This window comes from Mustela putorius, unplaced genomic scaffold (assembly GCF_011764305.1).
Source record: "Mustela putorius furo isolate JIRA1106 unplaced genomic scaffold, ASM1176430v1.1 tig00003988_pilon_pilon_pilon, whole genome shotgun sequence".
Lineage (NCBI taxonomy): Eukaryota > Metazoa > Chordata > Mammalia > Carnivora > Mustelidae > Mustela > Mustela putorius.
In genome coordinates this window covers 5,791,517-5,802,898 of record NW_025422127.1, presented here as the reverse complement: position 1 = coordinate 5,802,898, position 11,382 = coordinate 5,791,517, and positions in this window count along the sequence as shown.

Sequence of the window (11,382 nt, the reverse complement as noted above, 5' to 3'; positions counted from 1 at the left end):
TGCAGGACTTGATCCCAGGACCCCGAGATCATGACCCGAGCCGAAGGCAGCGGCTTAACCCACTGAGCCACCCAGGCGCCCCTCCTATAATATTCTTTAAGAATATCTTATAATAACAAATTCCATTTGTTAGTTTCTTTTTTTTTACAATAATTTTTGAGCTTCTCACCAAACTAGGCCCTATTGTAAGCTTTGTTCACAGCAGTGAATAAGTCATGAAACATTCCTGCCTCCTTGGGGCCCCTTTCCATTGAAGACATATATATATTAATTTTTTTATATTTTTAAATTTTAAAGAACATCAAGAAGAAAATAAAGAGCTAAAGGAGAAAGCACTGGACGTGCGTCAGGTGTAGAACATTACTTTAGATGGTGTACTCAGGGAAACTCTATGAAGAAGTAAGTTTGGGGTTGAGGCCTGAATGATGACAGGTGCTCAACCATGAAAAAGTTGAAGAAAGAATTTGAGGGGCAGAAAAAATAACTGGTCCTTAGCCACTGAAGTAGAAATGATCTTGATATCAAACCACAACTGTCCTATATTTTTCAAAAGATTTTATTTATTAATTTATTTGAGAGAGAGGGAGGTGGGGTAGGGAGGAAGAAAGGGAATCCCAAGCAGGCTCCATGCTGAGTGCAGAGCCTGACTCAGGGCCCAATTGCATACCCTGAGATCATAACCTGAGCTAAAACAAGGAGTTGGACACAACCCAAAGGAGCCACCTAGGTGCCCCCCTGTTCTACCTTTTCATTAGGATTTTTACCTAAGAATATTCACTCATGATAGTTATTACTACTTGATTTCACATAAATTTTGTGGACTTGTGACTCTAGAAATGCAATTATAACTCATACAGTGACAGCTGCCTTGTCTGTCTTGATATTCATCAGACAGCATGTCTTGACTTGATGACTGGCAGCACTGAACAATCTTAGGAGATATTTTCTGTACTAGAAGATTACTGAATATCAAAATTCATTTCTATTCTCCTTATAAAGACATCTGAAATTTGAGACCAAAAAGAAAATATATAAATTCACAAAAATGACAGAGATTTAAGATAATTTAAGATATAATTTTTATTTTGTCATTCATTTCATGTTTTGTTTCTCAAATACAATTTTTCAAGGTACTTCTTACTTAAAAATAAATAGAATACCCATATCTTATAGAAAGGAATATTCAATGCTTACAATCAATTCCTATTTCCTTTCATTTATAAATTTAATGAACAACTCATTTATAGAGATAATGGACAAATCTAGGTAACAGCTACCATATTTTTAAATAAAAGGACATTTAAGGGTTGAAATTGATGGCAAAGATTTTTTTTTAAAGATTTTATTTATTTATTTGACAGACAGAGATCACAAGAAGGCAGAGAGGCAGGCAGAGAGAGAGGAAGAAGCAGGCTCCTTGCAGAGCAGAGAGCCCGACGTGGGGCTCGATCCCAGGACTCTGGGATCATGACCTGAGCCGAAGGCAGAGGCTTTAACACACTGAGCCACCCAGGCGCCCCTGATGGCAAAGATTTTTTAAAGATCTCAACAGTCTGCCCATTATATGTATTCTCTAATTTCCTCTTTAGCCAACAAATTTCATTTATATGTCTCCAACTTACATGATTCGAAGTCAAATACTATGACTGAAATAAAATAGGAAAATGAATAGTTGGCACAAAGAGATCTGGAAAACCCTCACCTTTCACTATCTTATATAAAAAAGTGGGAAAATTTTTCTCTGAATATCCATCACTGCCACACAGTCTCACACACATGAACAATAGACAACACTATGTGATGATTCTTCGTTTTCTCAGTATAATTGCGGATGCTGTCAATCTTGTCTCTTTCATAGTTCACATATGGTTAACTATTAATTATCAATATGCTTACACCCTATATATTTTTATTCTGTCACTTTTCTTCTACCCCCACTTCAGTTGTCTTTATTTAGGAACTTACCATCTCCCATCTGTTGGTCAATATGCTTCTCATGTTGTCTTACCTCCCTATTCCAAATCTGCTCTTTGGAGCACTGTCAGAAGAGTCCCTCCATATGAAAAATTATTGAGTTTCCTTCTTGCTTAAAATCCTCCAGTAGTTTCACAATCTCAAAGACTAAAATCCAGACCTTTTAATGTGACATACAAGACTATAAAGAATCTGTAAGGAAGCACTGCCTGAATGAGTTATTTTTTTCCTCAAATTAAGGACTGTGATTGATCCCCTAAACATTCACAAGTAAATACTCAGAGTTCTCTAAGTTCAAGGAAAGTTATGAATTTTCTAGATGACAACTTAAAAGCATATGTTGAGCAGAAAATTCAGTACCATGATCTGTGTGTTAGAGGATTTAACAAATACACCAGTGATAGGGTCGGTGAAAGCTCTATGGGAACACAATTCTTGAATTAGTACTACAGATTTAAGGGGTCAGAGAGGCATTTGGAGAAACTGTGTTTAAGCTGTATTGAAAGATATTTAGGAACTTTTTAGGAAGAGTTGAGGAATGGTGATACAATGGAACAAGTTGTAGAAGACGAAAAGTGTATTTTCAAGTAAATGAGAATTTATAATTTATGTATGTGCCCAGGTTTTTTTGTATTTATACCTCCAGAAACTTATTATCTTATAATAATTCATATTACTATTTGCATAATTATAGATTAAATGTTTGAAATTTAAAGCATTGTTTAGAGAAAGGATATAGAGATTCAAGCTCAAGTCCAAGAATCCTCTTTGTAAATTAGGAAAACATTATTGAGCCTTCCTACATTGTTTATGTTATAAAATGTATTTCTAAATAAAATTCCACTATAACAAAATATTTGAAAATATTTGACTATTAATATTAATATTTATTTTTTTTTTTAAATTTTATTTTTTATAAACATATATTTTTATCCCCAGGGGAACAGGTCTGTACCAGGTTTACACACCAGGTTTACACACTTCACCACTCACCGAAGCACATACCCTCCCCAATGTCCATAACCCCACCCCCCTTCTCCCAACTCCCCTCCCCCCAGCAACCCTTAGTTTGTTTTGTGAGATTAAGAGTCATTTATGGTTTGTCTTCCTCCCAATCCCATCTTGTTTTACTGATTCTTCTTCTACCCACTTAAGCCCCCATGTTGCATCACCACTTCCTCATATCAGGGAGATCATATGATAGTTGTCTTTCTCTGCTTGACTTATTTTGCTAAGCATGATACACTCTAGTTCCATCCATGTTGTCGCAAATGGCAAGATTTCATTTCTTTTGATGGCTGCATAGTATTCCATTGTGTATATATACCACATCTTCTTGATCCATGCATCTGTTGATGGACATCTAGGTTCTTTCCATAGTTTGGCTATTGTGGACATTGCTGCTATAAACATTCGGGTGCACGTGCCCCTTTGGATCACTACGTTTGTATCTTTAGGGTAAATACCCAGTAGTGCTATTGCTGGGTCATAGGGCAGTTCTATTTTCAACATTTTGAGGAACCTCCATGCTGTTTTTCAGAGTGGTTGCTCCAGCTTGCATTCTCGCCAATAGTGGAGGAGGGTTCCCCTTTCTCCGCATCCTCACCAGCATCTCTCATTTCCTGGCTTGTTGATTTTAGCCATTCTGACTGGTGTGAGGTGATATCTCATTGTGGTTTTGATTTGTATTTCCCTGATGCCGAGTGATATGGAGCACTTTTTCATGTGTCTGTTGGCCATCTGGATGTCTTCTTTGCAGAAATATCTGTTCATGTCCTCTGCCCATTTCTTGATTGGATTATTTGTTCTTTGGGTGTTGAGTTTGCTAAGTTCTTTATAGATTCTGGACACTAGTCCTTTATCTGATATGTCGTTTGCAAATATCTTCTCCCATTCTGTCAGTTGTCTTTTGATTTTGTTAACTGTTTCCTTTGCTGTGCAAAAGCTTTTGATCTTGATGAAATCCCAATAGTTCATTTTTGCCCTTGCTTCCCTTGCCTTTGACGATGTTCCTAGGAAGATGTTGCTGTGGCTGAGGACGAAGAGGCTACCTGTGTTCTCCTCAAGGATTTTGATGGATTCCTTTCGCACATTGAGGTCCTTCATCCATTTTGAGTCTATTTTCGTGTGTGGTGTAAAGAAATGGTCCAATTTCATTTTTTTGCATGTGGCTGTCCAATTTTCCCAACACCATTTATTGAAGAGGCTGTCTTTTTTCCATTGGACATTCTTTCCTGCTTTGTCGAAGATTAGTTGACCATAGAGTTGAGGGTCTATTTCTGAGCTCTCTATTCTGTTCCATTGATCTATGTGTCTGTTTTTGTGCCAGTACCATGCTGTCTTGATGATGATATTTATTTCTTTATTTTTTAAAGATTTTTAGAAATTTATTTATTTGACAGGCAGAGATCACAAGTATGCAGAGAGGCAGGCAGAGAGAGAGGAGGAAGCAGGTTCCCTGCAGAGCAGAGAGCCCAATGTGGGACTCCTTTCCAGGACCCTGAGATCATGACCTGAGCCAGAGACAGAGGCTTTAACCCACTGAGCCACCAGACACCCCTACCAACATTAATTTTTAAAGAGACATCATATTAATAAACATGATAATAACACTTAGGAATGTTTCAAAACTGAAAATATCTTCTGAAGGGATACTAAATATTTAATTTCTTCATCTTTGATTTTTTTTTTATTATTTTTCTATTTATGATTTTTCAAAAGTTAATTGTAGTTGACCAGCCACAAAAACATCAGAAAATATTTAGAAAGAAAGGCAATTTAGGAAAAGCCGTGTAAAATATAAAAATACCTGGTGGTCAGAAGATAGCATTCTAAAATATTAAAGATTAAAAAAGCTCTCATAATTGGACTTTACCTTTGAAAGGACAGAGAGTCTGATGAAGATGGTAAAAACCTTGAGAAGTACAAATGGAGAATAAGAAGAAGAAGAAAGGAGATTTGTAAATCAACTAATTTACTTTTCAAATGGAAACTAATTTATTTTATTTAAAGTTCTCAGGCACCTTTCTTCTACTGGTATTTGTTTTTCCAGCTCATTAAATTTATGAATGATTAATCTTTGCTCTCTAAGGAAAGAGAATGAAATTATTTGGTGAAGTGTGGGAGAGCTGAAACCCTCAGGACATAGTTTAATCCAACAAGAAGGAACTCAGGGCTAAGGCTGTCATGACATTCTTAATAAAAAAACAATGATAATATTTCTCACTTAGTTTTAGTACACTATAAACACAGAATGAGACATGCCACTTACCTAGTGGTCTGGAGTACATATACATACATACATACATATATATGTATCTAGATACATATATATATATATTTTTTCAATATAATTAGCTCTATTGGTTCATTCTGGAATTGGAAAACCAATGCAAAATTCTCACAGAAAATACACAAGAATTAAGATAACCTATTATTGTTATGCCTCATTTGTAGGAAAAAAAAATCAGGAAGTCAGATTTTCTCTCAAAGTGACATGTTCAGGTAATTAAGGCCCAGATCACTAAGTGCCATATAAAAATGCAATTTTACAAAGTAATTTTTCCTAATACAGTAAAAATTACCAGGCCTTTTTTGATAAGCCAAATTGAAGAATTTAAAAATGTACTGAATTATCAGAAGTTAAGATCTCCTTACATATAGTTTAAGCCCGCTTACACCTAGTTATTATCTTAACCACTGAGATTGTGGGGATATACAACAATGGAGAGGCCCTTAGCTAAATGCACATTTAACTGCCACCTTTAGGATGTTCCAGCTGAATACTTTTATCTTGCTTCAACAATTCTCCATAGATGACAAAATTCTTTAGGGTTTCTATCTCTGTTTCTCTCTCTCTCTCTCTCTCTCTCTCTCTCACACACACACACACACACACACACACACACCCCTAGAAGAACTATACATTACAGAGCAGCCCTAAGTAGCTTTTTCTCTGGGCTTTATAATGATTACTACTAGTTCTTTAAGTCAAAGACATCTCTCAAAAACCCAGCACATTCTATCCAAAAATTTGTTCCTAAAATGTTTTGGCTCAAGCACCTTGATGGTATAGGAGTTAAGGATTCTTTTCTCTCAACTAACACCTAATAGAATTTCAATTCCTTGAGATTTATAATAGAAGATTGCATGTTTTATTGATGCAACTTAATGAAGCACAGACTATGTATACTGGAAAGTGTCTATCAATGACTGGTAAGAACACACTGGTTTATGGGCTGGGTATCAGCTTCATGGTATTTATTATTATTTTCCCCATTTCATAGATGAGAAAACTAAAGCATAGGTGATTTATTTTGCTCCAAATCAGAAATTTGGCAAGTAGTAGAACAGGAATTCAAATTAGTTAATCTGATCCTAGAGCCTGTACTCTATATCCCCACATTAACCCTTCATTCTCCCTCCTAGACCTGGCTGTCAGAAGCAGGGATTAGAGTTGGACAATGTTGAATATCTTAATTTGTATGGAAAGTCTTGTCTAATATGAGATTTTCTGTCTGATGGCACCTTTTCTTACTGAAGAAATTGATTTTAAAGAGCATTGAGAACCAAGAATATGATTATAATTTATTGCTTATACAGTGTAAATTAATGTTTTCTCAAATAATTGAAATAAACAATGAATAACTACTGAATTACTGAAATTGCTAAAGTATATTCACATGCAAGCATATATAAGAATATAAAATCAATGTGGCCATACTTTCTAAAATCTTTTCTGAGTTTCTCCTTAAGATCTTATTTATGGGCATTCAGCATTCAACAAAAGTGTGGTGTACTGCAGTTATCTTTTCCTGATTCTTCAGGCCAATGGTAAGAAGTTTCTCATGGATGGAATTCTACAGACTAGTAAATTCACTGCATCCGGAAAAGAATGGATATATTGAGATAAGATTTTGTAGCTCAATTTCATCTCTCAGATCATCACTGTATTATCATAGTGTGATTTTATTTGTCCAAGGAAGGCATTTAAAGGAATTTTGAGAGCCACCAGGTGACTCTGGGACATTAAAAAATACCCTCATGAGGGAGACTGTTTCCTGAGTTGTTATGGATGATTCATTATTTTTTTACATTCCACTTTTTGATACTTGACACATGGTATTGTTGTCATTGTCAAGTTTCAATCAGCAGGAGGATAGCATATATAACAATCTGAAAGACAAAAAAAGTGTGAATTTCAACTTTCCCTGTAGAGTTAAGTAGCAATTAAGTTATTTCAAGCACTCCACAAATAATTTTAGAATTTTGGAAAAATTTTGGGTGCTTTAAAACTTACAAGTGTGAATTGTGTTTCATTTTGTGATTGTATTAATAAACTCTAGGCTTTTCTATCTTATCCTTCATGAACAAAGTTCCTTTGTTTTTTTTAATGGGTCATAAAACTGGAGTCAAAATTCACTGGAATATTTCACAGAAATCAATGGAAGACAAAATGGATTCCATATCGAGTCTGATCAAATGTCTCTCAAACCTCTCGTATAGTCTCTTCTGCTGTGTTGAAAGGACTAATTTTAGAAGGGGATATAATTGTTCTTTATGATCTTGACCTTACAAAAATGAAGAAAGAGCCTGCACTTTTCTATTGTGCTACCAGATGAACACAGAAGTTTTGTCCTGATGGTCAAAAGAGAATTTTAGAATTGAGACGAATATTGAGAAAATTGTAGTCAAGAACTTTCTGATCAGTGTGTCTTGGCAGAATACATCAGTTGGAAGTGCCTGGATTAGAGATATGCCTGAAATTATTTCCCCTACCTGTGCCATTGCAGGGAAGCAGGGGTAGCCAGCAGCTCTTGGCCAGGTGTTTCTCACACAGAATAGCCTGTTCAATTATTTCATTTTGCTGTGAAAATATCCCTACTTTCTACGTGTGTCATGAGGAGAAAAAGATTGGGAAACACTGTCTAGGTAATTCCCTCTTTATGTGGTGAAGCTTCTCTGTTCTCTGAATGTTCTTTTAAAAGCTATTTTACAGATATATCATGCATGAATTCATATAAATCATTTTGAATGTTTTTGCATTTTGATGTTTTTACATATACTTCTTTTTTATTTACCAACATTCATTCCAGTTCTCTCTTTCTAATGTCACAGTTGGGCATCTGCCAACCTCATCTTTATGTCCTACTATAGTTTGTCTGGGATTATCCCTAAGCGTAATTCTTGGGTTGTGTTCTTACTGGCTTCAAACTAATCAGATCATTATAGCTGCCTGGTCATGGCAATAGGTCTTAATAAGTCATCAATTAGGGTGAACTTGAAGAATTTTGCTGACAATAGTGGTGCACAGAACTCTCAGATGCTTGTCTAAGATGTCTAAAACCATGTTTACTACCATTAGAGAAGAGTAGAAGACAGAATCAAAGCAATGACAAAGATATGAACCTTAGATCAAATAAAGTTAGTCCCATCTTGTAATTTTCAGTTACTTGTATAATAAGTTTTCTTTTCACCAAGTCACTTTGTTTTACATGTCAGTTTTTTATAAGCAAAATATATTTTAATATATTGTAATATGTGATCTTTTATTTCCTATTTAAATTCCTCATTCTGTATTAATAAAGATAGCTTGGATAGGATTAATTGAACACAGGATTATTAAGGGTTGGCTTAAAAATCATATATGGCAAATATTTTTAAGAATAAGAATCTTGTACCCTGAAAGTCAGTCTTCCTTAAGTCTGGGGAGGAACTATATACACAAAGGTATGCTAGATCAAGTATGGAATATTTTAAAATGTAACTTATATTGTCTACCAGGCTTAGAGCCAAAGTAAGCCATCTGTGTATTTTCCACAACAATTAAACCAGACTAAAATATTAAAAAAAAAAAGTGATGAAAGGTAGAACATTCCTGCCGATACTAAACAGGATCTAAGAACAAAGACAAAGAGAGCTACACTCAAAGCCTACTATGAAGTTATCTTGTATGACCTTACTTAGCAAGTATCACAAAGGGGAGCTTTGGAGCAATGTCACAGTAAGTAGGGTGGCCAAATATCTTTTTAAGTGGAAATGAAGGGCCAGAAAAAAAAAAATGGCTAGGAATTCCCACAGGCTCTTTTCTCTTTCTCTCTTTTATATGGAATGGAGGAAAGAAGAGTTCAAACAATGAAATAATTGAAAAGAGAGTCCTGGATTTGTCAATTAGAGAGTCATTGATAATGTTAGTAAGAGTGATTTCAAAAGTAACATACCACAGTGAAAGAATGATTCAGATTACTGTGTATACAATCATACATGAGCATATGTTCATAGTGCCGAAGGTACTAATAACTCAATTTCTCTCTCCTCTGGATACCAAACCTTAAAGAGTAATTACAAGAGGATCAAAGTAGAATATTAGTTTTATTAGTGACATAAAAATGGACAGTATATCTCAAATATAGAACAGACAACAAAATGAGTTTTCCTAATATATCCTCAAAAGTCTGGATATAGGCACCTGTCAGTAAGAAAATATGGATTTATAATGGACACTCCAAAGTCCTTATCAGCCTGTGGATGGTCCAAATCATGGAGGGTCATGTTTTTATTTTTAATTAATAGTATTTGTTTCTTAGGACAATAGTATTTGTTTCTGGTTTACAGAAAAAAGTGAACAGAAAATAGAGTTCCATATACTCTCTCTCCCTATATCTTATAACTTCCCCCATTTAAAAAATTATTTATTTATTTGAGAGAGGAAGAGAGAGAGTATGTGTGTGCAAAAGAGGGAGGGGCAGAGGCACAGAATCTGAAGCAGGTTCCACATTGAGCATGGAGCTCAGCACCAGGCTCTATCCCATGGCCTTGAGATCACAATATGAGCATAAACCAAGAGTCCACTCAATTGACTGAACCAACCAGGCACCCCAAGCTTCCCCCACTTTTTTTTTTTTTAATTTTTTATTTTTTATAAACATATATTTTTATCCCCAGGGGTACAGGTCTGTGAATCACCAGGTTTACACACTTCACAGCACTCACCAAATCACATACCCTCCCCAATGTCCATAATCCCACCCCCTTCTCCCAAACCCCCTCCCCCCGGCAACCCTCAGTTTGTTTTGTGAGATTAAGAGTCACTTATGGTTTGTCTCCCTCCCAATCCCATCTTGTTTCATTTATTCTTCTTCTACCCACTTAAGCCTCCATGTTGCATCACCACTTCCTCATATCAGGGAGATCATATGATAGTTGTCTTTCTCTGCTTGACTTATTTCGCTAAGCATGATACGCTCTAGTTCCATCCATGTTGTTGCAAATGGCAAGATTTCATTTCTTTTGATGGCTGCATAGTATTCCATTGTGTATATATACCACATCTTCTTGATCCATTCATCTGTTGATGGACATCTAGGTTCTTTCCATAGTTTGGCTATTGTGGACATTGCTGCTATAAACATTCGGGTGCATGTGTCCCTTTGGATCACTACATTTGTATCTTTAGGGTAAATACCCAATAGTGCAATTGCTGGGTCAGAGGGCAGTTCTATTTTCAACATTTTGAGGAACCTCCATGCTGTTTTCCAGAGTGGCTGCACCAGCTTGCATTCCCACCAACAGTGTAGGAGGGTTCCCCTTTCTCCGCATCCTCACCAGCATCTGTCATTTCCTGACTTGTTGATTTTATCCATTCTGACTGGTGTGAGGTGATATCTCATTGTGGTTTTGATTTGTATTTCCCTGATACCGAGTGATATGGAGCACTTTTTCATGTGTCTGTTCGCCATCTGGATGTCTTCTTTGCAGAAATGTCTGTTCATGTCCTCTGCCCATTTCTTGATTGGATTATTTGTTCTTTGGGTGTTGAGTTTGCTAAGTTCTTTATAGATTCTGGACACTAGTCCTTTATCTGATATGTCGTTTGCAAATATCTTCTCCCATTCTGTCAGCTGTCTTTTGATTTTGTTAACTGTTTCCTTTGCTGTGCAAAAGCTTTTGATCTTGATGAAATCCCAGTAGTTCATTTTTTCCCTTGCTTCCCTTGCCTTTTGCGTTGTTCCTAGGAAGATGTTGCTGCAGCAGAGGTCGAAGAGGTTGCTGCCCGTGTTCTCCTCAAGGATTTTGATGGATTCCTTTCGTACATTGAGGTCCTTCATCCATTTTGAGTCTATTTTTGTGCGTGGTGTAAGGAAATGGTCCAATTTCATTTTTCTGCATGTGGCTGTCCAATTTTCCCAACACCATTTATTGAAAAGGCTGTCTTTTTTCCATTGGACATTCTTTCCTGCTTTGTCGAAGATTAGTTGACCATAGATTTGAGGGTCTATTTCTGGGCTCTCTATTCTGTTCCATTGATCTATGTGTCTGGTCGCAGGCTCGGTGAGCTTCCCCCACTTTTACATCTTTCTAATTTACATCTTTATAATTTACATTATTTCTAATTGAGAGATTAATATT